The sequence below is a fragment of the Cervus canadensis genome, chromosome 7, assembly GCF_019320065.1.
Source record: "Cervus canadensis isolate Bull #8, Minnesota chromosome 7, ASM1932006v1, whole genome shotgun sequence".
NCBI lineage: Eukaryota > Metazoa > Chordata > Mammalia > Artiodactyla > Cervidae > Cervus > Cervus canadensis.
Window position 1 is genome coordinate 49,859,630 of NC_057392.1, and position 6,592 is coordinate 49,866,221.

Below are 6,592 nucleotides of genomic sequence, written 5' to 3' on the forward strand. Positions count from 1 at the left end.
AGAGACAATGGAGGGGCAGAGCTAGCCCTAGCATTAAGCATAGTGGTTATCATCACAGGCTTTGGAATCGAAGATATGGGATCAAACCCAGCTTTAGTGGCTCAGTCTTCTCGTCTGTAAAATGGGGATAATATCATCCATGTGAGAGAGTACCTGTGAAGAATAAGTATGAAGATACATATATAAGTGGTTGCTTAGCCCAGCGCCTGACACATAGTAAGTGCTAAGTAAATGGTAGGTTAACCGTTTCCTGTTGTAGGCTTCACAGAAGAGTGTGTGGATGGGGATGTTAGCATTTAGGAAACATTACTCTATGTTGCATTACCCTATGTTTCATATCCTATAATTGCTTTCATGGATGTAAGTAGAATAGACTCTTCCTTCCTCAGGTGTGGTACCAGCTGTTGATGAGGTGATGCTAATGCCTGGCACAAGAAGCTGAGGGTGGAAGAAATAAATGCCACTTGTCCCTCCTCTTAGATCTGAAACAAAAAGGCTGATGTATGCTTTCTTCATTTGTTCTTAACTGATGGTAAGCTTTCACAGTGATTATAGTGTGAAGTCTATAAAGAGAAAATATGAATTTTCCCTTATGCTTAGCCCTTGGATCTTACCAAGTTGCATATCCAGGGTTGGTGATCAGAATCCAAGTTGACCCCACCCCTGCTCCCAACCACCAACACTTCTTCATAACCTCATCACTCAAAATTCAGCCTCCCAAAGACTGAGCAAGAAATTCTGAATTATTCGCTAAGCAACTCAGGTTAAGGAGAATTGGTAGAAAAGGTGAGTCAAACAGATGAAGAGACAGGGAGAGAACCATTCTGTGATCCATTCAGCCACAACTTAAGTACCTGCCTGCCAGCCATCGTGCTTGGTGCTGAAATTGCAAAGATGATCAAACCTTAGCCTCCGACCTCAAAAATATAATGGACGTTTCTTATCTCGGGAGCAGGTTAAAAATGTATAAACATTCAACAGGTTGCAAACTTAAAGAGTTGAGTGGTTTTTGATTTTATTTCTTAATAGAAAGCTGTTGTTTTGCACAGAATCAAGTAAAGACACAAAACCAGATCAGTCTAAGTGTGAGATGCAGGTGTGTCCAGGGCCTTGTGGGAGAACAAGGGCAAGGCAGGATGTGTTCTGCGTTCCTGGAGGGATGTGGTGTTCCTCACAGAGGCTCCAGTGTAAGTGGAGCTGTGGAGGAGAGAAACAACATGACGTGGACAGGAAACTTTGAAGAACCCTGTGTTGCTGGAGCATAAATTGTGAGTCTGGAAATGATGAGCTTTGAGCTGGAAGAGGGAGGGGAGGACTTCATCTATGAGGTGGGCTTTATCTCATGGGTAATGGGAAGTCCTGGGCGGGTTCCTGTCAAAGCCGGAAGTGGTCAGCTGTGCCAGACAGCAGCGTGGAGGCGGGGCTCAAGACCAGGGCCAGGGAGGCCATTGCCATTTTCCAGATGAGAGGTGGGTAAGAGTTTCAACTAAGAAACAAGCTTTTACACATAGTGTGGACACAAACACACACAATTTTCCAACTGAAGATTTTGGTGTATTCTATAGAAAAGCCCACTTGAGCTTGGTAGACACAAAGGTGGGATTGTCCAAGAGGAACTCATTTCCCTCTAAACATTATTTTTTAGTATCAGGAGATTTCAAGTATGAGTTCGGTGCTCCTAGGTTAGGTCTAAGCAGCATGTACTTTGTGTCCTTGGCATTTTTTGTTTTTGGAGACATTTGTGAGAAAGTAATTCTTATCCTTTTGGGGTTTTATTTGCTGCTTGCCTCTTCTCTGAAATATTTTGTTATCTACTCTACTGGCAAGACTCTAGTCTGGGGAGTGAGCACCATGTATTAGCTCATATTTTCCACCTTTAGTTCCTTACTTCTTTCCTAGTATTATGTGGAAGAAACTCTCAAGCAGCAAAACTGATGAAAAGATTTTATCTCCTCTCCATCACTCCCCATTGACTGATGTGTTTCCTCATGTCCTGTTCCTTTAGAATAGGAGACTGAAAGATCTGCTTCTTCATTCCAGAACAGAGGTTCAGAAAGGCACTGTGGGTACCCTGGACTCTGATGGGGAGGGTAAGCTTGGGACTGCAGATTCAGAACAGCCTTAGCCGCCTGCATACCAGCTGGAAGAGGGGAGGGGAGGCAGTGACGGTGACCAATGCACAATGTCATCTATCCAAACTCTCATGCTTCAAAGGAACGTTGATTTCATTGTTCCCCAAAGGGAACCAGTAAATAACAAGATATTGTCAGAAGCCCGGGTGTTTCCTGCTGGAGACAAGGATGCTGCCAAGTGTTGGAAGCCTTGGAATCAAGGTCTGTATGAGCCATTTGTGAGGATGATGGGTTTGGATGAGTGACTTCACCTCTGAAAGATGCATTTCCACTTTGTAGATAATACAAGTGATAAATAAAACCTGTTGTTTGCCCTTACAGGTTGTGTGATGTTGGATGTAGAAATATTTTGGATACTGAGAAGTGCATTTTGGAAGTGATGGTCTAGCAGGAGAATTTTCTCTTAAATATTAAACAAAGCACCACAGAAGCAGCTTTGATGGTAACAAAGGGTTTGAAGAAGTAGAGAAAGTATGCACAGTGCTCCTTCAGCTGGGCAGGAGTATATAATGCTGTCTTGCTAATCCACTACAAGAAGACCTATGACAGATGCTTACAGGCTTCTTTTTGCCTTGCAGCCTACTTTTTTCTCTCTCTCTCTCTTTCTTTGCAGATTTTTACAAGCTGATTTCCATGCCAGCCAAGGTAGACACCCATTGGAAAGCAGACACTGGGATTTAACATTATAAGAAGGTAGGCACTGGCCTCAGACCCACCACCTGGGTTTGAATCTCAACTCTGCCCTTCACTCCCCGCGGGTACCTAGTAGGTCTCTTCACCTCTCTTGACCCAAGTTTCTTATGCATTGATTGGTAAGGATTCTGTTAAGGTCCTTTCCAGCACGTGGATTCTGTATTGTCTCAGCTAAGAATCAGTAATGGGCTTCCCATGTGGCTCAGTGGTAGAGTCCACCTGTAGGTTCTATCCCTGGGTGGGGAAGATCCTCAGGAGAAGGAAATGGCAACCCACTCCAGTATTCTTGCCTGGAAAATCCCATGGACGGAGGAGCCTGGCAGGCTACAGTGCATGAGGTTACAAAAAGTCTGACACAACTTGGTGACTAAACAGCAAGAGTCAATAATACGTTCCCGGGGCTGAAGAGCCTGGTGTTGCTGAGTGACTGGCTCATCACTGGTGCAGAATCTCCTGTGTGCATGGAAGTTATCAGAAGCTGATGTTGCTCTGCTGAGTTCTCTGGTTTTGTGTCCTCACAGTGGTGTGGAGACTGGGTATGCCGCTGTGGCTGCTGGTTGGCCCACTTTGCCCAGGATACAGGAATGTGCTGGGTGCAGACAGATATTGTATTTTCCTTCAGTCTTAATTCTGGGAAAGCAACAAGGGAAGAGGCTGGGGAGGGGAGTGGTCATGCTACACAGGCACCCGAGGTGAGGGGTGGAAAGAGGGTCACTTGTTAGAGGCCACCGCTGAGACCTGCAGAGGGTTGAGCATTACCCCGAGGGTGGGTCCCGTTTCCATTTTAGAGCTGAAGTAAACTCTTCAGGCCCTGTTGTAGTTGGCTAATGGCGATCCCCAAACCACAGGCTCCAGAGATATGAGCCAGCGTTCCAGGAAAAGCCACCCACGGGAGCAGGGAGGACAGAGGGAGAGAGTCCAGAGTAGGGAGGACAGAGGGAGAGAACCCAGAGCAAGGGCATGTTTGGGGCTGATTGCTTCAAACAGAGGGTAATTGCGTCCTCCAGCAGCTCAGGGTTCATGGGTCACGCCTCCAACACAGTCCAGTCCACATCCACGGATGCTTACTTGGCAGAGTTAAGCTTGTGCTCCCCAAAGTCAACATCCAGAGAACCTAGGGAGCTGTGGGGTCACTGTGCAGTTCTTCATTCTTTTTTTTTTCTAGTTAAGAAAGACCAGCCCACCACTTAGGAGCCTTGGTTTGGCTGGCTCTCCAAACCCCTGGTCAGATGGCTATCTTTCAACTAAAATACAGGGTTAGTTGAATTTTCTTCCAAATTTCATTTCAAACAATTATCTTGGCATGTTATCTGTAATATCCCCTTTGGAGAATTTTTCCATATTAAAAAAAAATTCATCATACCTTGCGAATACATGGATTGAGAATATAGCCTCAAGTGCGTCAAGATACGTGAAGACTTGAGTGACTCCTGAGCTGTTTTGACTGCGGCTCACAGGAGTGTACAACAGCAAAAGAAGAGAGTAGAAAGATGCCCATCTGGACCTCGTTGGTAGCAAAATCGGAGCTATCTTCCTTGCCTTCAGGTCAGGTCATACTTGAATCTTTAGACCCTGTGGCCCTCCAATACACACACACATACGCAGAGAGAGAAAATACACATTTGTAGGCAATAATGCACACACCCACTCTCCTCCTCCCTGGAAGTCACATACAGAAAATACACATTTGTATGCGATATTGCACACCCTTCCCCCAAACACAAAGCAATTAGGAGTTGAATTCCCCAGTCTGCTGAGCTGGACTTAGAGACTCTTAGAGCAAAAGGGACTCTTGAGAAGAAAAAAGGAATTCCACTCTGGTGAGGTTAAGACTGCAGTCCTTAAAAGCGAGGTGGTTTCACCGAGACTGCTTTAGAAAGGGACCAGTCCTGACGCTCCCAGAGGGGAAGTGGGTGAAATACCCTGGGGAATGGGTCCAGGAGCCTTGAAGTTTGGAGCAAGCACTGGGATTGGGTGACGCGCTGGGCTTCATCTTCTGCGCATCCCCACCTGCCCTATCACTCCCACCGCCCCGGGGCCCTGCACTTTGCTCTGTTCTCCACCCATCTCTGAAAACCTTCCATCTCCAAGGCGACTTCAAAGCCCCCTGGGAAAGCCAAGTTGCCAATTAAGCTTCTTTGAGGCAGGTTCTCATTCCTTCCCCCACTAATTGAAATGTTACTCCTTTTACTAAACCCCTAAACCACCCAAACACAACGGTCTTCCTCATTTGCATTGTAACAACGTCCCTAATATGCCTCCAAGAGCCCTCCGTAAAGGGGACCTTCCCTCTCCTCCAGGCATGAGCGGTATGAAAGCAAAGGCCTTCATTTCCATCCGTATACAGCTGCTCATTAGCTAAGGTGGAAGAAATTCCTTTTATTCTGGATTTATTTCCCAGGATGACCATGTCTTTTTCTTTTTGTCTCAGGTCACTGTTCCCAAACTAGGCTTTAATTGCTGATAGTGATTGAATTAATACATATTTACAGCCTGGTAAGGTTAAAGAAGGTCTCCTGTAGTTTTATTTGAGACATTTTATTTAGCCTGCCATAAAATCATTAACAAGTTGCTCAGTGTTAATTCTCTGTCCTTTATCTTGTCTCTGCCTCTTGGGAAAATTGGGTGAAGGCCGGTGGCTTTGGGGCAGGCTGGATTATCAGGCAGGGTGGACCCTGGGGCCCCAAACCTCACCTCCAGATCCTCCTCTGTTCAGAGAGGGGTGCCTCTCCTTGGTAGCAGCAGATAGCTCAGGGCAACACTGTGCTCTCCCAGGCACCCAGCCAAGAGGCGCAGGCGGGTGATGAAATCCCATCAAAGCCACAGGGCTGGGCCAGGCTCCTGAATTAGCTCCCACCAGTAACTCGAGCCCCAAGTGGCCCACAGGCTGGGCACTGAGCCGAGGTGTCAGGCCGGGCGACGGCCTGGCCACTGGAGCCCGCCCAGAAAGAGGGACTGAAAAACCAGGCAGGAGGGGGGCCGAGGGCCAAGGGCAATGCCAGGGGAAGCCAGGGGTTTTCCAAACTTTACCCTGGGAGGCCTGAGGGCTGCCTGTGAAAAGTCAGTCTTGTTGCAGTCCTTCTCTCTCCTTCCCATAAACAGCTGGAGCACCATGGAGGCTCTCTTCTCCGTGGGGTTCCAGGACTCTCTATCCGTTCGGAGGGTAATTGGCTTACCAAAAATGAAGCTGGCTGAGTCAGCCGCGTGTCTGCCTGCCCCCAGAGTGCTGCTCCCAGGTTCCCAACACTTCTTTCCTCTCCCCCTTGCCTTGCCTGGGCCTCTGGCTACTTTTGTCTCTGATCCATCCCTGAGGAGTGGATCAGACTGTGGCAGTGGCTGGCATTCCCCTAAAGTCATGTTGCCATATGTTTTCTGGCCACATATCTCTATTTTCCAGCTCCCCTAGTAGTAGACACAGTGAGGGGAAGTGACAAGGGCCAGCTCCGTGCTCTTTGCCCTGTCTGGCTGCCTGGAGTGGACAAGATCCTCTGGGCAGCTTTTAAAGCTAAATGTTAAAAATGGCAGCTCAAAAATGTAAATGATGGGTGGAGGGTGGCTGTCCCACCCATCCTATGTACAAGCATGAAATCAGTGTCTGTGGGGTGTAAACCACTGTACGCTATGGGGGCTGTTTGTTACAGCAGGGAATTCACTACTCAGTCTGAGACTGTTATGCAATACTATGAACTGCGGGGGCTGGCTGCCTTTACCTAGAATGTTCATCCAGTGACTTTCTCATGCCTCCCTTAAGACATAGGTCAAATTCC

The 6,592-nt window shown here is 47.4% G+C and overlaps 1 long non-coding RNA gene across 1 annotated transcript; it reads right to left on the reverse strand.

Moving 5' to 3' along the window:
- Positions 1-1,062: 1,062 nt before the first annotated feature.
- LOC122445264 lies at positions 1,063-5,595 on the reverse strand. Its single transcript, XR_006270495.1, has 3 exons — positions 5,520-5,595; positions 4,189-4,405; positions 1,063-1,197 (listed from the first exon to the last, which is right to left on the reverse strand). It is a non-coding gene; the product is annotated as an uncharacterized LOC122445264 (long non-coding RNA).
- Positions 5,596-6,592: the final 997 nt, after the last annotated feature.